The 21,806-nt window shown below is 43.2% G+C and overlaps 1 protein-coding gene and 1 long non-coding RNA gene across 5 annotated transcripts in view; one reads left to right on the top strand and one right to left on the bottom strand.

The window, feature by feature from the left end:
- SYN3 (synapsin III) overlaps positions 1–21,806 on the bottom strand; it is a 453,900-nt gene that overhangs the window by 322,185 nt on the left and 109,909 nt on the right. The window lies entirely within an intron of this gene.
- Positions 6,491–21,806, top strand: part of LOC102154205 — a 31,783-nt gene continuing 16,467 nt past the window's right edge. Inside the window, exons 1-4 of one of the 2 annotated variants that reach the window (XR_005365660.1) lie at positions 6,491–6,677; positions 6,767–7,053; positions 17,812–17,898; positions 21,008–21,123. This is a non-coding gene — a long non-coding RNA (uncharacterized LOC102154205). Of the gene's footprint in view, positions 6,678–6,766; positions 7,054–17,611; positions 17,899–21,007; positions 21,124–21,806 lie in introns of both variants that reach the window. The other variant, XR_005365659.1, reaches the window with a different exon arrangement.

Here is a 21,806-nt window from a genome sequence, read left to right as displayed (position 1 = left end):
GAGTCTCAGAGACTGCTGCTTCTCTCTGGGCCTCAGTTTCCTCATCAGAACAAAAAAAGGTGGGCTGAATGACCTCCGAGGGTCCTTTCCTGGGATGACAGCCTCCAATCCAGACTTGGAATCAAGGCTTTCAACACCTACCTCTGTTGTCTGTCCGAGTTCCCTTATGACCTTCTGTCATGCCGCAGTAGTTGACAAGAATCGAGATCAGCTACTTGCCAAGTGCCAGGCTCCTACAAGGGGCTTTTCAAGTCTTATCGTCTTGAATCCTCACATAAAGCCCCTGTGAAGTAGGTACTTATCCAGGGCTGGGTCCCCTAGAACCCAAGCCCAAAACAAGCTTCTAAAAAGCTATGATTCATGGAGGGAGGGTGTGCCCTTGAGGCAGAGCTGTAAGGGGGTGAGGGAAACAGGACAGGAAGGGGTGTAGTTGTGAGTAAAGCCCAGTCTCGGCCCCATCTGTGGGGCTGGCTCAGAAGTTGTCCCACCTTGAGGGCAGAGGCCTGGGTTTCCACCTCTCCAGGATCATTCAGTTACCAACTCCCCTGACAGAAAGGGGAAGGGTAGCAGAGGGAGTTAGCCTTTGGGTTATCTCAGGGATGCGGTTGCCATCAGCCCATCAGCCAAAGGCTCTGAAGAAGCTAGAGGAACAACTGTTACTATGGCACTCACAGTGCTGGGGGATGGGTGCACTGGCTGGCAAAGGGGATCGGAGCAGAGAACCACAGCCAGCTATACACCACGACAATTAGCCCATTCTGCAGATGTGGAAAACTGAGCCCTGGAGTGATTAAACATGCAGTACAGAGAGGTTTGTGCTATCAGGTACAAATCGCATCTCCCTCAGTCCCCACCCCTGAAGGCCCCATGTGCCCTAGCAACTGGGGACAGTCTGTGAGCTGACGCTTGCTAGGGCTGGTGGGGGGTGCCCTCAGGGTGGCAGGTCTCTGTGAAGTGGGGGTGGGGGTCAGCCCTCACCCCAGGCAGGGGCCAGGGGGCCATCCCGCTCTCCAACAGCTGCCTGGGCTCCAAGGGCTGTCAGCAGCCTGTTCCACTCAGGGCGGGCCTCCTGCCAGGCTGCTGCTCAGGGAAGGGGAACATTATTCATCAGGGAGATAAGGCAGCTGATGAGAGACGGACCTCAGAGCAGCTGTTCCGCAGCGGCTGGAACGGATGCTGAAGCAGTGGAGGGGAGGGGAAGATGGGGGGACAGCCCATTTTGAGATAAAAGATGATGGTACTGCTGGGAGGTGACAGAACACATTTTCAACCCAGGCTGGGTGGTAGTGTGTGCTTGTACCCAAGGCTTCCCCAAAATATCCATGCCTGACAAGCCACAGATGTGCTTCTGTCAGGTTAACTATCGAACAAGTCAGGGGGCCCTCTTATCAGCTCACTCAGCATGAGTATCCACCTGGCGGGTACACAGTTCCAAGGAAGACTCCTTCCCCAAGGTAATTGCTCAGTGCAAGCGTCATGGGGCCCAGGGAAGCTAAACATTCTGGGCTGGGCTACAGCCTTAAATCACTCATTTCCTGCCTCTGGGGCACTCAGGTGGCAATAACTTCAGGGAGGCTAAGCTCCCATCCTGCTGCCCCAGTGGGTCTTCCCACTTTCCTCAAAGCTAGCTCATACATGGTGGAACTTTCCAGATTGAGGAGCAAGTGTGGGTGAGGTTTATTTTTCATTGTTTTGTTGATGTTTTGCAGGGAGTCCATTAAAAGACACCCTGAGGATTTCCTGGCAAGGGACAGTTGGATATGAGGTCTGCAAAGGGAAATGGCCCCGACATGGGCTTCGTGGACAGTGTCTGAGCTCTTGGGGGGCTTCCCTGATGTGCCCTGGCCATCTCTCTAGTCTCCTCCCCTGCCCAGAGGTCATCCTCCTCTCTGGCCAGACCAGAGGGTTTCCTCAGAAGTCCAGGTCTGCTCTGCCCTGCCCTGCCCTGGGCCTTGTGGTAGACTTTCCCACAGGGACCTCTGGCTAACTTTATTCTATCTTAGCAGTCAGAACAGGAGAGGTATGCAGAGGCTTCTTTAAAAATGTGTAATAGGAAACTTCTATTTATAAAAAATATCAAAAACAAATGGAGCAGAATGTTAAGATTCAACAAGCAGAGTCATTAATACACAGATAAGCGTGTTTATTAAGCACATAGTGTGTGTGAGGACCTTCCGTCTTTTAAAAGATTTACTTTAATTAATCCTGACAATTACCTTTTGAGGTGGGTGGTGGTTTTTTTTTTTTTTTTTTTTTTTTTTTTTTTTAAATAAGACAGAGGCATAGAGAAGTTAAGTAACTTCACTAATGTCACACGGCAGGCAGGTAGCCTGGCTCCAGAATGGGAGCTCAACTACCTCAGTATATGGGTGTTTGTTATAGTTCTCTGTACTTTTTCTATGCTTGAAATAGTTTAGAATTTTTTTTAAAGGCTCTGAAGTAAGCATGGCGTAATGTTAATATTTTTAAAATTTTTTTTATTTTTTTATTTTTAAAATTGATGTGTTCAACTATACGTGTTTAAAATTCTTCCAAACTTTAAAAAATATATATGAACATTTCAGAAGAAAAAGAAAAAACCCTCAGCATTGTTACCACTTCTCAAAAGCTTCTGGAGCCTCCTCAAAGCCCCTTCCTCACCCCCTCCTCTAAGATCTCTCTTCTCTGTACTATTCTCATGGCCCTTATCATACCACATCTTAGTTGTAGATTTATTTCCCATTTCTCCTTCTGGGCTGTGAACTCCACCAGGGACGGGGTGATGTTGGATTTATATCTGTATTTCCAGGGCCTGGCCTATTGCAAGAAATATAGATGCTCCATAAAATTGTTAAACTAAATGGAGCCACTCCAGGGGCCGCCATGGGTGAAGACTGAGCAGCTGATGGAGGCAAGGCTGTGGAGGGTGGAGGGAACAAACATGGGCCCTGCCCTCCCTGCTGGAGACATATGGCAATAATTTTTAGGACTATCACCCAGTCAGGGTTTCCAGCATAAATGCTTCCAGCTGCACCTTTCACTATGCACAGGAACTTCTAAAGACAGGATCTTGGCTGCTTCCAGCTCAGCTCACATGCCCATCAAAGATGTAGAGGGATGAAGCAGCTTTCGAGGAAGCCATCTGGGCTTTACCCATTGCATCTCAAACTGTGACTTTGCTGGTTTGGCTGTTGCCAAAGCCAATCCTCTGCAATTTGCCTTCTTCCTTCTAGCTTAGGGGTCCTCAATCTTGGCAGCATATTGGAATCACCTGGGGAGTTCTCAAAACTATTCACACCTTTTCCTTCCCTCTCCTCCCCCACCTTCAGATATTCTCTTGTGATTGGCTTGAGGCTGGGGATTTTTAGAAGCCCTCCAAGTGATTATAATGGACAGCCAAGGCTGAGAACTTCTGTTAGGTGTTCTTTGCAAAAAAGACAACTACCACCCAGGTGAACTCTGATGGCATCTTCATTCAATGCACTTGCATCTATGATATAACAGACACTGAGGAAGGAAGGAGTTTGAGATCTTTGTCCCATAGAGCAGCTAAATTGAGCAGATGAATTATTCAGCTGGTTTTGGCGTGCACAGATCACACACCCAGACTGGGAATTGTCGGGTCTTAGTACTTCCTAAGACCACATCAGATACAACTGATTGACCAGAGGGTAATTTCCTGCCTAGTCCAGAGTGCTTGTCAATAAATGGCTGTTAAACAAGAATGCAAGGTAGTAACTATATATACAATACTTAGGTAGTTTCCCAAGGTTTGGCAAGGGCATGGGTTTATCCCTTCCCCTGCTGGGTGGGACTTCACATGCTCAATGCCATCCAAGAGACATGTCAGTGTGCAGTGATCACATAAAACCAAGTCTGGCTGAACCTGGCCAATGTATCTAAGAATTTAAAGATATTTCTAACAAATTTTTAACACTGCTGGTGCATAGACTACTCTTTGAGAATCACTGGCTAAGGCAAACACTGGTTAAGCACACATGAGCTCATTTAATCTTTCTAATAACCGTAGAGGTTGACTAGTGGAGTGTTCTGAGTGTGGACTTGGGGCTCAATTCCTGCTTCTACCACTTAACAACTATATGATCCTAGAACAGTAGTTAACACTTTGATGCCTCAGTTTACCCAGCTGTAAAAAATAGAATGGCAACAATAACATGCATCTCATGTGTTACTACAAGATCAAATAAGCCAATCCAGATAGAATTGAGGCTGGCACCTGGCACATAGAGAGCTCTTGATTAATGTTACGTTAGCTAAATATTGATGCTGACAGGTAGGTAGCATTTATTTGTGACTCCAGAGTTTCTATGAATATGACTTTTTTAAAAAGTTCTTTAATATCTTAAACGTAGGGAATTCATGTATATTAGATCACATACATCAGCCCTGTTATATGCCCACCTGATCCTTAATGCTTTCCCTCAAGAGCCAGATCTCACTAGCTGTTTCCATGTTGTAGCTCCATCAGTGGGTTCCACAGATTTCCTGCTGTTGACAGCAACAGGCTTCTTCCAATACCATTATCACTTAATATCCTCAGTGGCCCCACCCCTTGTGAAAATTCTGTTTAGGATTTTGTGTCCACCTTCCAAGTTCCTTGCCTGTACCACCACAGTCCTGGCAATGAGTTTCAGATGCTTTTCCATGACCATGGACTTCAAAGACTTCTGTATAGTGTTCTCTTATTTTTTTACATAGCAGCACATCTTGGAAATCTTTTCATATCAGTACAAATGGAGATACTCCTTTATCTTTATTCCAATTGTATCTCATTATATGGCTTTTTACTAATTTATTTACCCAATCTCAGTTGGACAGTTAGGTTGTTTCTAATCAGTAGCTATCTACAAACACTTCTGAGAATGAAACGAATCCTGGCATATACAACATCAATTGCTTGCCGTACAATTTGGAAAGTAATGTAGTGCCAACAAGTATTTATAATAATCTTATGTGCCATAGAGTTGGGTGCAAAAAAAGATATTTGACAGTATTTGCTTATATCTTCTGTATGCAAGATGATTTGGGCTACAAATTAACAGTGATAACTAAGTCAATAAAGAAAGCGTATTATGGGACACCTGTGTGGCTCAGCAGTTGAGCACCTGAGCACTCAGGCCCAGGGTGTGATCCTGGAGTCCCGGGATCGAGTCCCACATCAGGCTCCCTTCATGGAGCCTGCTTCTCCCTCTGGCTGTGTCTCTGCCTCCCTCTCTCTCTCTCTGCATGTGTGTGTGTGTCTCTCATGAATAAACTTAAAAAAACCTTTTTAAAAAAGCATATTATTTACATCACTGAGATGAGGGAGTCACAGGGGTGAGTACATGAGGGGCTCAACATCATCCTTTATATCCTTCTGACTCTTACTCTCAAGGATGAGCTTTTGTCCTCCTACTGTCCGTTCATGTTATCAATGAGCCTCAAGATCCCTGGGTCATACCCTCATGCCTGCAAGAAAGGGCCCCCTTCTTCTGTCACTTTTAAGAAGCCTGGTAGACTTCCCAGAATCCCCCAGCACATGCCTCTCAGGCCTCATTGGTCAGAACTGCATCTCAGGCTCTTACCTAAACACATCTCTCAGTGGGAACAAAATGACCACAACTGGCTGAAAGGAACCAAGATTCATGCCCTGGCATCAGAGAGGGACCTATGTTTCCTTGAAGCATATGGCCACCAAACATCTGAATAGACTCAGGATTTGGTAGGAAAGAAAGAAGGTAAGCAACCAACAGCATACAGCATACCTTCTGAAACCTTTATTTTCATGGATGACCATATGCTGTTCTTTCAAAGAATTGGCTCAGAGCATTATATGTTTTAAGAGAAAAATATTGTTAAGTGTATTTATAATGACACATATGAATAAACTTAAAAATGTATTAATAACTCTTAAAATCTGCTACAAGACTTTAATGGAGTCTGGCAGGACAAATGGAGACCTAGCAGTACAAAGAACTCTTGACTCTGAATCAGAAAACACAAACTTGAGACTCTCTTGACTCTCTATGCGAGGCCTAGGATATGTTTCTTTATCCTTCTGGGCCTCTACTTTTTTCCTTTGTGAAAGTGGTGGCTTGCAGGAAAATAAGATGTTATGGATAGAGGAAAAGGGAATGGATTTTGCAGTTAGATCTGGCTTAGAATTCCAGTTTCACCAGCTGTGTGACTATGCAAAAGTTTTGCACCTCAGTTTCCTCACAGATTAATGCTGATAAAAAATATGGAATTCATATGGCCATTCATATGGTATGATTTGCATAAACTAAAATGTACCTATTTAAAACATATAGTTTGATGAGTTTTGACAAATGTATATGCTCATCTAACCATCACACTAGTCAAGATAAGTACTTTGTATTATCTGAAAACTTGCCTTGTGACCTCTATAGTCAATCCCCTCCATTCCCTTGTTCCCTAGGCAAACACTGATCTCTCAGTGACTATAGATTACTTTGGCCTGTTCTAGAATTCATAAATGTAGAATTATAAATTACACACTCCTTTGTGTCTAGCTTCTTATGCTCAATGTAATATTTTTGAGATTCTGTGTTGTGTATTATGGAGGATGGGCTGGAAGGTAGCCAACATGACTACTGCTTCCTGTGTTCATACATTTATATGATCCCCTCCTCTAAATATAGGCAGGACCTGTGACTTTTTCCTAGAATATCGCAAAGGTGATGAGATATTACTCTCATGATCACATTATATTATATAAGTCTCTGTCTTGCCAGTAGACTCACTCTCTTTTCCCTTTGCTTTGAAGGAGCAAGCTGCCATATCATACAAGAGTTTATGAAAAGGGCCATGTGACAAGAAACTGTGGGCAGCCTCCAGAATCTGAGGGTGGCCTCAGCTGATTACCAGCAAAAAGCCTTGGTTTTAAAGCCACAAGGAAAAGAACTCTTCCAAAAACTTGCATTAACTTGGAAGTGGTTCCATTGCCAGTCAAGCCTCCAGATAAGATCCAAACCCTGGATGACATCTTGATTGCAGTCATACAGAAGATATGGCTAAACTGTGCCCAGACTTCTGACCCTCAGAAACAGTGAGGTGATAAATATGTGTTATCTTAAGTCAATATACGTGCAGGGATTTGTTACTCAGCACAGAAAACTAATACATATCTCTCAATGGTTTGTTCCTTTTTGTCACTGAGAAGCATTCCATCATGTGAATGTATCATATTTTGTTTATCCACCAGTTGATAGACATTTGGGTTGTTTCCAGTTTGGGGTGATTATAAATACAGTTGCTAGGAAAATTCTTGTATGAGTCATTCAGTAGACATGTTTCATTTCTCTTAGGAGAAAAATCCAGTAGAAGAATGGATGGATTATAGTGAAACATATAGTTAACTTTATAAGAAACTGTCAAACTGTTTTGTAGAGGCAGTACCATGTCACACTAATAGTTGTATATGAGAGTTCTAGTTGCTCCACATCCTTGCCAATAGTTTGCATTGTTAGTCTTTTTAATTCGATATCTCATTATAGTTTTTACCTGCATTTTCCTGGTAATTAAGGATGTTTGGAGTCATCGCATGGGCTTATTGGCCATTTTTTATATATCTTCTTTTGTCAGTAGCTGTTTAAATCTTAAGATATTGCCATCCCGATATCTTAAAGCAATACATATATAATGTGATTGGCATTTAATAGACACCAAATAAAAGAAATCTATTATGCCTTATACTATTTTTAAGGTCACTTAAGAGATAAAGTTCTATGATTCTATAAAGGGCCCACAAAGTATGCTTCTTTTTTTTTTAAGTAGCCTCCATACCTAGCATGGAGCCCAATGCAGGGCTTGAACTCATGACCCTGAGATCAAGACCTGAACCGAAATCAAGAGTGACACACTTAACCAACTGAGCCACCCAGGCACCCCAACAAAGAGTACTTTTAATAATATATTCTAAATCCTTATCCTGAGGAAGGGGAAGAGGAAAAAGAGTGAAAGAAGTTAAGTAACAGTGGGGGTGGAGCAGGAATGCCAGAGGATTTGAGCTGGATGACTTCATGCAAAGGAGGTACTGCCCAGCACAGGGATGGTGGGGAGTTCTGTCTTAGAGATATTGGAAATGAAGGGAAGGCTGGCATTCCAGGGGCTTCACTGCAGAGCCTCAAAGTAGGGTGAGTGCTAAGGGCCCCAGCTCTGCCAGACCTGCCACCCAAAGGTGTCACACACCTCTATTTAAAGCAGCAGAGGGATCCCTGGGTGGCGCAGCGGTTTGGCGCCTGCCTTTGGCCCAGGGCGCGATCCTGGAGACCCGGGATCGAATCCCACATCGGGCTCCCGGTGCATGGAGCCTGCTTCTCCCTCTGCCTATGTCTCTGCCTCTCTCTCTCTCTCTCTCTGTAACTATCATAAATAAAAAAAAATTAAAAAAAATAAAGCAGCAGAGATTTTGATCATTTTGTTACAATCTAAAGTCTATTGCTGCCTGTGTTAGCCCTGCAATCACTGGGGAGGGGGCTGCAGGACAGAGCTAAGCATGTGTGAGGGGACATTACAGGAATCCTGAACAACTATCAGAGATGCTAAAATTAGCACATCTCCCTCCCTCAGTGCTCCTCCTGCACCAACTCTAATTAATCCCATGGCCCCAAGCTCCATGTCACAAATCTAAACACCCTTACTTCAAGGGGCCTTAGAAGGTTGGTTTTCTAAAGTATCTGGAGAAGGGTAAAGGCAGTGACTGTGCCCAATAAGCTTTACAAGGCCCAAATTTTCTCTCAAAGGGGGAAAAAAAGTTTTAAAGGGATTTATCTATTAATAAATAAGATGTGATTAAAGAAAAAAACAGCACAGCAACATATAAGAAACAGAGTAAAAGAATACTCTCAAGATTCAGAGACAATATTGATATTCCAAAGTATTTCCCACCATATTTTTTTTTAAAGATTTATTTATTCATTCATTCAGAGAGAGCGAAGAGAGAGGCAGAGACACAGGCGGGGAGAGAAGCAGGCTCCATGCAGGGAACCCGATGTGGGACTCGATCCCGGGTCTCCAGGATCACACCCCAGGCTGCAGGCGGCGCTAAACCGCTGCGCCACCGGGGCTGCCCCCACCATATTTTTAATATGTAAACATACATATAAGTGCACATATTTCTAAATAAGATGGAATTATACAAACATGCCATCTCCCAATCTCTTTTTTGCACTATTTCATAGAGATCTTTGCACAACAAAATGTAAACATCTAAACCTTTTTGTTGGCAATATAGTATATGTGGTACCCATTTAAATTTTTAAAAGCTATTACAAAAACAGTCCTGGAAAGAATGCCTCTACTACTCTGTTTGGGCTTTCTAACTTTGTCCTTACCAAAGTCTTTAGTAGGGAACTTACAGGATCAAAGAACATTTAAATTTATCCTGTCCATTGGAGAATCTCATTTATATATGAACAGTTAATTGGAAAGCCAGTTTCCTCTACTCTCTCAGCAGCATGAAATCAATTCTTTTAATCTTTTTGAATCTGAAAAAATGTCTCCTCATTTCCTTTATGTTTTCTTTGATAATTATTGAGATTTAGCATCTTTTTACCTATTTGTTCACAGGCCAATCTTTTTAATTAATTAGGTTTATACCTATTTATTTTTAAATTGGGATATTCATCTTTATTAAGTTATAAGGACTATTTAAATATGAGGGTAATAATCCTTTGTCATAGTTTGCAGTAGTTTCTCCAAATCTGTCATTTCTTTGACTAGGCTTTTTTTTTCCCCAGGGAGCTATGGAGTTGAGGTTACTTGCTACCTGGTAGCAAGCCAGGAGGCATTCTAGCTTTCCTGGCTCTTACTGTCCCATTGGTATGAGATGTATCAAAGATTCTCTGTGCCTCCTGGGATGGATGCTCACACAACTTGTAATCTACCCTCCTGCTAGTGTGTCTTCTTGTTCTGCAGAGGATGAAATGTTGGGAACATAATTTTCGACTCTATTGTGGCCAAGATTCTGAATATAAATCAGATTTGGCTGACTGGAACAATTGCTGAACTTCGGAGAGCAGAAGTGAGGTGGTAATCATCTCCCTGCCCCCTCTGTTCCCTGCTGGCAGATGAGTTTCTGGGGGCATAAATGTGGTTTCTCTGGGGCCCTGCTCCAGCTTCTTGGGTGCTGAGAGGCCATTGAGACGGCAGAAGTTTCCAGATTCTGGCTTTCTGAATCCCAGTGACGTCAAAATGCTCTTGAATTGAAACATCTGGTGGGTCATTTCTGTGGTACTCCAGAAGCTTCCCGGAGGCCCAGCTTGGAGCCCACTTCTCTAGTCCTTTCAATGGTGGTCTAGATACCTAAATCCTTATAGTAAGTTCCTTTCTGCTTAAAAATTCCTACAGTATATTCTGTTGCCAGCACTGAATTCCAGTGGATTTTTCTAGTATCTCCCTTGGCTTCAGAATCCTGCCACTTCTTTACTTGCTCAGGTTTTTTTCTCACCCCTCTTCTCTGCAGGTGTTCCCTGCAAAGTCTCTAGCATCCACTAAAACATGTCATCCTTTATATGCAGATTTCCTTGCAAAGAATATAATAGAAATGGATGGTTTTGCTATCCTGCTTGGGTTCCTATCCTGGCTCAGCCATTCCTGCTTTAAGCAAGTTGCTTAGTCTCTGTGCCTTAGTTGGCTTATCTCTAAAAATCATACCATTAGGATGATAATGCCTGATATAGGGGACCGTTCTCAGGGCCATGCAGACTCAGACAAGCAGCAGATGCTCAATACTTACCTCCTTATCAAGCATCAAGCTGCATTTCCTTGCATTAGCATGATTCTGGGCAAGTTAACTAAGCTCTCTGAGACTCATCACTTTTCTTCCATGCAAAGTAGGGACTCTAATAACTACCTCAGAAATACTGTGAAGATCAGAGGAGATAATACAATTGGAAGTAAAGTCTAAGTCTATATAAAAGGTATTACATGAAGATCGGGCATTGCTTGAAGACTAATTTTTAGCTAAGAATAAAAACTATTTTCTTATTCAACAAAGCTTTGCTGTACACCTATTATGTGCCAGGTACTGTGCTGGGAGCTGAGGAGTTGAACAGGGTAGATGTGGTCCCTGCTCTTATGCAATAGTGGGTAGAAGGATGAAACAATTTAGTTCTGGGGATGCCATGGACAATATTGTACTGTATACTTGAAAGTTGTGGAGAGAGTAGATCTTAAGTGTTCTCAACACACACACACGCGCGCACACACACACACACACACACACACACACACAGTAACTATGTAAGGTGATAGAGGTGTTAACTGACCTTACTGTCTTGATCATTTCATACACATATATCAAATAATCACTGTATACCTTACACTTGCACAATACCATCTGTCAACTATATCTCAATAAATCTGGAAGGAATGAAAAAAAAAATAAGTGGTCTAGCAATTCCTGAGAATCCTAAATGTGGCTTGTTCATCACAGCCACTTAGGGCCCTCAGAATCATCTCCTGCCCCATCTCCCATTATCCATCCTTCTGATCAGAAAGTTTCAGAAAGTGGAAATGCAGATCTTGGTCAGGAAGATGATGAACAGTTCTTTGCCCTCAGATTATCCAGATGCTTCAGGAATGCCAGCCTGTTACAGACTGGAGACCGTTTGGGAAGAGCTGCCCACTTATGAAGTGGAGTTGGGGATGGAGGGGTGGCTGCGTAACCAGAATTCAGAGAGGTGAGGTTAAGGGAAAAGGAGAGGAGGGCAGCCTGGTGGGTCAGTGGTTTAGCACCGCCTTCGGCCCACGGCATGATCCTGGAGACCCAGGATTGAGTCCCACGTCAGGCTCCCTGCATGGAGCCTGCTTCTCCCTCTACCTGTGTCTCTTCCTCTCTCTTTTCTGTCTCTCATGAATAAATAAATAAAATCTTAAAAAAAGGGGGGGGGGGGAAAGGAGAGAAGTTTAGAGAATAGGAGAAGTGGGAATTTAGAGAGAAATATGGGAGAAGGTGTCACTGTTTGGGATACTGGGAAATGGCTAGGAATTCTGATAAACTGGAATCTATTCCTGGTCTTTACAAAATGAAAAATGGGCCCCACTTCCTTCTGGAGGCAGCATGGTGAAAACAGAACAAAACTGGATCAGCTGACCTGGGTTCCAGTCCCACTGGGTCACTTACCACCGGTGAGACCACAGGCCTAATGCTCTGAACCTCAGCTCTCTCATTTGTATGTAGGAATAGCACGTCTGCTATGCCCACCTCCAGGGCTTGCCCATTCTCTTCATTCCTCAGCTACTTATTGGCTTATAGGCATAACACCAGGCACTGGGATGTAGAGATGAACAAGGCACAGACTCTGCTGTCAGGGAGGTCATGGAGCACTGGAAGGTGCTCACATTTATACAGAGACTGCTAAAATGATAAAGAAATGGCAGAGATAATACAGGAGCATAGAGAAGGGAGGCCTACAACAGTCAGAAACAGTTTCCTGGAGGAGTCCACCTTTAAGTAGAGACTTAAAATTTTGGTTGGTTGGGTGCTTAAGTGCAGGAGACTGGAAATTAAGACACTGTGGGGAGAGAATGCTGGTGTCAACACTTTATAGCTTCACAATTATACATACACGTGTGGGGAAGGAGCATGTTCACTCCAGAGTCAGGGAAACCTGACAGGTTCACACCACACTGCATATGATGCTCCCTTGGCCTGGAATGGCCTTTTCTGTCCAGTCTGCTTGACAAATATCTACTCATCCTTTCAGACTCGGCTCAAATATCACCTTCTTGGTAATGAAAGCCTTCCTTGAGCCCTGCAGGGGAACAGGCCTCTCTCTGCTGTGCTCTACTGTATCTCATACACTTCTCTCTCATGGCCCTCAGCCCCCCAACGGCCCACATTTGTTTTGCAACTTGGTTTTCTACCAGTTGGGAACACATCCAGAGCATAGGCAGTATCTTCCTTTTTACAGCATTATCACAGCCTATTACTGTGACAGTCAGATAGTAGGCACTCAGTGTTTGTTCAACTGGACAGTCTTCTTCTAGAGGAGGATTAGATCCTGGGCCCCTGCCACTGGCCTGTTTGTGTGTATTTTATCCTCTGAAAGTTTCACCTTGTAACAAACATTTATAGGCTGGGAGCGAGGGTCTGGTGAAAAACAGAAATTGAAAGAATTGTGGAATGAGGGTTTTAGACGTAAAATTATAGTCTAGAGAATAAAATGTTATTCTCCTTTACATATTATAAAAAGAGTAAATGGTCCAGGATCCTACTTCAAATTTCTATTATGGACCTGTGCCCTTACACAGGTCACCATGATAAATGCTAGTGGATGGCAAACTCAGAAACTCATCCTTCTCTTTTGGCCTTCTATTGTTGAGGCTGAAAAGTCAGATACTCAATTTTCCCAACCTCCCTTATATATAGCTCTAGTTGTGTGACCCAATTCTAACCAATGAGGCAAAAGAGGAAATCTGGGAAGGACTTCTAGGGAAGTTTCTATTTCCCTTAAACAGAATTGGCATGAGAGAAAAAGAGCCACCTGGGACCTCTTCTTCCTGACCCAAACATTGACACGATTCCTCCAACTATGGCAGCTGAGTTGGGACAAGTTGTGACAGTTACTTTAATGTGTCAATTTGACTGGGCCACGGGGGATGCCCAGACATCTGGTTAAACAGTATTTTGGGGGTTATGTCTGTGAAGGTGTTTCTGGATGAGATTAATTTTTCAATCTATAAACTAAGTAAAGCAGATTGCCCTTCCCAATGTGAATGGGCTTCATCCAATCTGTTGAAGGCCTGAATAGAAGAAAAGTTGAGTAAGACACAATGCTTTCTCTCTGCCTGACTTTGAGCTGGGACAACAACCTCCTTTTGCCTTTGGACTTGAACTGGAATTTTTACCATCAGCTCTCCTGCTTCTCAAGCCTTTGGATACTGATTGGAACTACATCATTAGCTCTCCTGGCTCTTTAGCTTTATGACTACAGATCTTGGACGCCTTGAACTCCATAATCACTTGAATTAATTCCTTGTAATCTATACATATTAGTACATAATGTATATGTGACGTATATTACACATATTTATATATTGCTTCTATTGGTTCTGTTTCTCTGGAGAACTCAGACTAACAGAGACACTGAGGTGTTCAACATGAGAATAAAAAGCCAACATGCTAAAGATGGCAGTATATAAAAACAAGAAGCAAAATCTAGATCCTTGACAGCAAAATCTCTCACTGCACCCAATGTGGACACTTCATAGATTCACAATTATACATACACATGTGGCGAAGGAGCATGAACCTCCATTTAGACCCTTATTATGTGAGAAAAAGCAATGTCTTTATTGCCTACACTGGTACACGCCAGGTTTTCACTTACATGCAATAAAAGCATTCCTGACCCACCCAATTAGCTCACATCTCTGAGCCTCATTTCCTCAGCTATACAATCAGAGTAAGACAGGGGAAGGGAATAGTCTTAAATGAAACCCACAAAATTTCCCAGTGCCTCTTAATGTGGGGTTCTGAGTGAGCAGCTTCAAGAAGACAGTAGAATTATCATCAAAGAGTAGCGATTCTGGGCCCAGATCTTCTGGCTTGGGAGCCTAGTTCCACCACCCACTTACTTAGTCTCTATGTGTATCAGTTTCCTTGCTAGTAGAGTAGAGATCCTAACAGGATTCTTTAATAGCGTTGGCAGGAGGATTCAATGAATTCATGTAAGGCAACCAGAATGGTGCCTGGCACATAGAAGGCTCAATAAATGCTAATCATAGCTAAGAATTAAACGTGGGTCAGATCCTTGGGGTTTGAGCATCTGGTTGGGAAATTGAGAAACACATGCATATACAAATATGACACTGAAACTTTAAAGATTGAACATCCACAACTGAAAAAAGGGAGACCCCTTTACTTCTTCCATTCTAAGGTAAACTTAGCACCTCATTATTCTGAGAGAGAGGAGGCTAAAAACGTAACTCAGCCTTCAAGGAAGACCTAGATAAACTGGTGGATGACAAAACCATTATTATGTGTTAACAAAAGAATCAAGGCATTTGGGGATAGCTTCAGGATTTGATATTAATTGTGACAATGTAAAACAGCAAAAGATATTACTTTCTAACATCCTTTAACAGTATCTGTCATGAATTTTAAAGCATTGTCATGAATTTGAACAATTTTGTGAGGAAAGGGCAAATACTATGTGAAATTCTTTCCAAACCTGGTCTCCTTTTAATCCTCACTGTATTACATAATGAGCATAATTCTCATTTCACAGATGAAAGACCGTGGATATATTGCGAGGCTCACATGGGATGTGGCAAGAGGAAATATACTCTCTAACTTTTCTAAAACAGTTTTTTTTTTTTTTAAGTGTGTGAGGTTATCACCGTGTGGTAACTCAGAAATCATATAATCTCTGGTGATGTTTGGGAGCCTGTACTGCGACCCCCATCCCAGTCCCCTGGAAGGGGCCTATCCCCTTACTGAGGGTCCTGTTTAACACACTTCTATCTCAGAGAACGCTCTCTGGCTCTCTTTGGGCCTCCAAACTCTACGCCCCTTGGGCCAGGCAGGCTGTGAAGGAGCTGCTCTGACCCCACTTCAGCCAAGCTGACTACTCAACTGCTGAGCACCTGTGCCCCTGAGGAATGTGAGTGCGTAGGCGTGGCACCTGCCCATGTGAGCTAAAGGTACACTGGTGGCACAGACATTGATTTCTTTTCCGCTGAGGTCTCAGATTCCTGAAGCATGAATCTCCCTCTGAACACCTGCGATCTGAAGTCCACCCTTGGGGAGCACCACTTATTCAAGGAGGTGCTTCATGGATCAAGCTGTGCTGCAGGATGCTGTTTTGGAGCTGTCACTGCCCAGGAAGGGCATCCTTGCTTTCCAGGAGCAGGGTTCTCTCAGATATGACAATTACACAGTGACACTCAGAGAGAGGTCCAGGATGCCCAAAAGAGCAGGGACTCTGAACCTGCTTCTAGCTCCCTCCTCCTGCAGAAACAGCAGCAGTGGGGGCCATCAGATCTGGATTTAAAGGGTTGAGAATGTAGGCTCTGCAGCCAGACTGCTGGGGTTCAAATCCCCACTCAACCATTTCCAAGCCCTGCAGTCTTAGGCAAGTTACTTTCATGCTCTATGACTCAGGTTCCTTTGGAAAATGAAGAGAGAAACAGTACTTCATAGAGTTGTTAAGAGAATTTAAGTGAGTTCATGAAAAATGCATGAAGGCATGTAGTTAACACACATGATGAATTTCAATTATTATCATTTGCCCTGTGATTTTGAGCAGGTCTTTAACTGAGTCTCAGTTTCATCATCTGTATAATGGAGAGTAATAACACAGACTGAAATCATTCTTTTTCTTCCTTTGGTAATAATAAGTAACACCTGTGATTACTCATGTGCTGTCTGTTCCCATCTATCCTGCCTATGCTTGGCGCAGGGCTTACTAGAGTGCCTAGCACATAATAGGTGCTCAATATTCATTTGATGGAGGAATGGTACTGCTATCAGGGCTGAATGAAACAATAAATAGCAGTTTGCCTGACAAAGAATGCTGAATTCACTGTGTGTGTGTGTGTGTGTATGTGTGTGTGTGTGTGTAAGTCTCTGTGTGTGTTTTGCAGAGGGTTTTAGGCTGTTAAGAAACCTGGACTTGGGGATCCCTGGGTGGCGCAGCAGTTTAGCGCCTGCCTTTGGCCCAGGGCGCGATCCTGGAGACCCGGGATCGAATCCCACATCGGGCTCCCGGTGCATGGAGCCTGCTTCTCCCTCTGCCTGTGTCTCTGCCTCTCTCTCTCTCTCTCTCTGTGACTATCATAAATAAATAAAAATTAAAAAAAAAAAAAAGAAACCTGGACTTGTCTCCTAGCCTACTCCTTACTACATGGGTGACCACAGGCAAGTAGTGGACCTGTCTGAATTGCAGTATCCTCCACTGTGAAACACAGACAGTAGTACTGACCTCTTTCAGAAGATCAACCAAGATAGGTATGGTAAGTGTCTCGTCCTGCACCCACTTCATAGCTGGTGGCCCATGAGCAGCAGATCCCTTCTCCACTCTCTCATTTGCATGAACCGAGCCAAATCCACAATAAAAATTATAACAATGAACATGTTTTGAACACTTACTGTGTGCCAGGTGCTATATTGAGAGCTTAACTTGTATTACCTACAGTACACTGGTTCTGAAGTGAGACTTAGGAGAAAAGATCTTTTTGTAAGAGGGAACGGAGTTAGGGCATCAAGACAGCATTCATCCTCAGAAGACAGGGAGAATGTTAACTGTCTCTCTCTATCAAAGAAGGAGTGTGCTGGTAGAAAGGGGAGAACTGGTCCGTGATGGAGATTACGGGTCCACCACTGGCCCTCCATGTGGCTTTATCCAGGGCAGTTCTGCATTTATCCATGTAAGCTTTTACTTAGTTAAAAAAAAAAAAAAAGGTTCTGTTGCTTAAAATAAAAATAATAAATTTAAAAGGCTTGGAAAGCCCTCACAGAATGGAAAGAACACAGGCCTGGAGTTAAAACCCTGCTTCCTGTCCTGGCCCTGTCACTAACCAGCCCAAGACCTTGAACAAGTCTTGAGCCTCAGCCCCTTTATGGGTAAAATGAGGAAGTGAAATATAACAACTTCTTTTTCAGCTAAAACAGCCTGAAAGAATGTGATCTCCTGGCTCCGTCTCTGATGGAACTTTACAATCAAAACTGAGACCAATGCATGAAGACTGACTTCATGATAGACTTGAGTCAAGAGAGGGTTCAAAATGGAATAGGTCTTACAATGCCACTCAGCCCAGGACCATCTTCATAGATCCTTGTTCACAGATTCTTCCATCTTTCAGCTCTGATGGAATCCCTTACATCTTGGTCATTACATCAGTTCCAGGCAAATTTCCTGACAAACTTCTATCTACCCTTCAAAACCTAGGGTAAATATCATGTCATTTATTCATTCAGTGACTAGTTACTGAATACCTACTATGTGCCAGGATTCTTCTAGATATACAGTGAAAAAAATAAAATCTATGCCATATTATTTTAACGTGGAAAGCATTTTCTATCCAGCCCTTTGCACAAACCTCTGTAATTGTGTGATTAGGCTTTAAATTACACGTCAGCCTTCCTATTAGACTGTATACTCTATGAGGACAATGGCTATATATATACTCCTTGTCTCATCCCTAGTTCTCCATTGGAATGCCTGGCAGATAGCATATACTCAGTACATATTTTTTTAAGATTTTATTGGGGGGTGGTGGGGAGAGGCAGAGGGAGAGGGAGAGAGAGAAATCCCAAGCAGACTCTGTGCTGAGTGTGGAACCCAATGTGGGGCTCAGTCCTAAGACCCTGAGATCATGATCTGAGCTGAAATCAAGAGTCAGACACTTAACCAACTGAGCCACCCAGGTGTCCCTAATACATTTTTTTTTCCTGATGATATAAAGACCTGGGAGTAAATACTTCCATTATTGTTACCCCATACCAAACAATGCACTGACATTTATTAAGTATTGAGAATCTTTGCTGGACAAGACTCAGTGCCTAACACTTTCCTACTTAGATTCTAAGATGGGACATTTGATTATTTGAGTAGTATCTTTCCCTTGCCCACCTCACTCTAAGCTATATGAGGCTAGAAATGTCTGTCTAGTTTATTGATATAGCAACAGCATCTGATACATGTACTTAGCACACAGCACTCAAAAATGTTGAATGAATGAGTACTAGGGAATGAAGAGGCAAATGCAGGAGATACAAAATGATGCAAGTTGAAGTTTGCAGTGCTAATCAGTCTAGGTGGGTATGGGAGCACAGCAGATGCTATGTGCTTCATAGAAGGCACTTATGAATGGGAGTTGGTCTTCCAGTACAGTAACAAGTACCTGACAGTCAACTAAAACAGTGCTGTGAAAGGCAAAAGGCTGCATTCCTGCTATAGGTTAATTATTAGAAAATGGGCTTCAGAGCCTATACTATCTGGGTCCAAATGTCAGTTCTGCTACTTACCAGCTGAGTCTTCAGGTGATACCTGAACACCTGTTTCCTCACTGGGAATGTGAGTCCTGAGTAAGCAAATGCATGGTAAAAACGTACTAGTGTCTGGCTTTGAGTCGAAGCTGCATGAGTGTTAGCTGCTACTGTTTCCTGCCATTAAAGCAGACCCTCTCCATCCTCCAGCCCTAAGCCAGGTTCTTTAGTCTCAGCAAATCTTTTTTTTTTTCTTTTTATCATCACACAGCTCCCATTCATTTGTTCCTACCATTTGCTTCTCTCACAGGGACTGATCATGTACCCTACTTTTCCTGCTTAGATTTTTATTGAACAAGTATTTTTATTACACTCATTATGTACCATATCCTATTCTAAACTAAATGCTCAAGAGATTTTTTCAAGTTTTATTTAGATGTAACTGACATCCAGGACTGCATAAGTTTAAGATGTACAGCAAAATGACTTGACTTACATAGGTCATGAAATAACTACAATAAGCTTAGTAAATATCCGTTATCTCCTGTAAATACAAAATGTTATTTTCCTTGTGATGAGAGTTCTCAGTATCTACTCTCTTAACTTTCATATATAGCACACAGCAGTGTAACTATAGTCATCAGGCTGTACATTACATCCCTAGTCCTTATTTATCTTATCACTGGAAGATCGCAGATTTTAATTCCTAGTCCCCAGGGCAACCCTCGGAAGTCAGTTACCATTTTTCAGATGAGAAAACTGAGGCCAGGAGAGTTCAGTAACTTGCTGAGAGCACTCAGCTGGGAAGTGATCCTGCGAGGATTCAAACACAGGTATGCCTAGTTCTGAATGCTGCATTCTGGAACCCAATAGCCACACTGACTTTCTGCCTCACAAAGTCCCCAATCATTCTCTGAGCCAGGCACAGCTTTGCCAGCTAGAGCTGAAACTGCTTGAGGGAGGGACAACCAGGTTCCTGCCTCCCAGCATCTTTGTTTTTCTGAGGAGAGCAGAGCCATGTAATAGTGCAGCCTGCTGAGGCCCAGATAGCCCTATAAGAACTGAGAGGTTGCACAGCATAGTCAGGGAAGATATTCCAGCTCTGCTTCAAACTCCCCACCATAGGAAGGGAATAGAGGCACACCCATGCCACCCCCTGGGTTGTTGCTGTTCCCAACACACATTTCTTTTGTAGGAGCCCAGGGCATGGAGCTAGAGATAAATTCTTGAGCAAGACATTTGCAGCCCTTGAGTCTGGGATGGTGTTGGGAGACAAGCACGGGCATAGGCCATTTCTAAACAATGTTGTGAGGGAAGCCCACACAGCTCCCAAATCCCAGGCTGGGCTGACTGAGGGAAAACCTAGCCAGTGAGGGCTTCTAAATGCAAGTAAGTATTAAAAGGGAATGAGCAAGATGGGTGGGAGTTGGCTGTGCCCAAGGATATTCTCTGAAGGTGAGAGGGCAAAATGGGTTTTTCAGACATGATGGGCCAACCCTCCAGACCACAACTTTATGGAAAAGTTTTTATTAGCCCATTTTTTAGATGAGAAAATGAAGGCTCAGGAAGTACCTTGCTTGAAGTTACCCTGCAAGTAAGTGCAGGTTGTTCCAACACATCCACCACAGATTCTGGGAACAGAGCCTTTTATAAAACATGCACATCAAAGGATGATGCAGCTGGTGGGCAGATTTATAGACCCAACTTCTCACGGATGGTCTGGTACTGTCACTGACCATGGGAAAAGTTACTTGAACTTTCTGAGCTCTAATTTCCACATCTGTTTTCATCTGCCAGAGGTTCCTTTGCACTTCTATTGGCGAATGGAGTAGATTTGAATATGTCTCAAGTCAGAAGTTGCACATTAGTAGCCTAGATTAAATACAGCCCTTGGAGGCACAGAGAGCCAGTGATTTTAGACAGACTTTACAGATGAAGTTTAGAGTGGTTTATTACTTGCCTTAGTTTGCATAGCTGAAACGTGGCAGAGCCAGGATTTAAACTATGGTGATCTGGATTCAGTGTCCATGGTCTTAAAGCATCACACTCTGACTGCCTTTTTTTGTACAGAGAAATGGCAATGGACATTCAGCCTCTGTCTGGGAGACATCAGGGAGTAGTGAGAACTACAGTGAACTACAGAGTCCATGCCTCAACCAAAGGAATGCTTCTGTGATTGATTCTGGGTAAGGCCAGTGAACATTTTGTGCCTCAATTTTCTTTTTTGTAAGATGGGCAAAATAATTATGCCCATTTCATTGGCTTATCTTGGAGACTAAGCTAACATGCCTAGCACACAGTAAACATTACAGAAGTGTAAGCTATTACTACTGTTGCTATTTGAGAGTTGACTTTTGTCTTAAACATTCATAACACTCACTTAAATATGGTAAGGTGAGCTAGGTACACCCTGATGATCAGGTTCTGACAGCATCTCTGGGGCCTTTTCCTCCTCCTTCTGAGTAACATCAAGGTTCATGGAGGGATCGAGGAAAATAACCAAGGTCTCCAGACCACAAGCCCTGAGCTTCATGCATCAGCAACAGAAGCTGGCTGCGGAAGCCCCTCAGTGAGCTCATGGTTACCATCGGCCGCTAGGCTGAAAAGAATGTGAGGTGCCATGGGCAGCCTTCCAGGGACCCAAGAAGGGAGGCCTCATCCTTTCAGGATGTCTCAGGCTTCAGATAAAACCCTTCCTGTGTTCCAGCTCATAGCTGGCAGGGGAAATCGGCAATGACTGATTGCAATGGGTAAGTTGTCGAAAAGATGTGTGTGTGAATCAAATGCTAGCTAGCGGAGGCAAAGCATGCATTCAGGAGGCTGGTGGGAAGACGAGCAAGTCCACAACATTTGTTTTGCACCTACTATA

This window comes from Canis lupus, chromosome 10 (genome assembly GCF_011100685.1).
Source record: "Canis lupus familiaris isolate Mischka breed German Shepherd chromosome 10, alternate assembly UU_Cfam_GSD_1.0, whole genome shotgun sequence".
NCBI lineage: Eukaryota > Metazoa > Chordata > Mammalia > Carnivora > Canidae > Canis > Canis lupus.
Note: the sequence above shows the minus strand (reverse complement) of the source record. Positions and strands in the feature narration are given on the sequence as shown.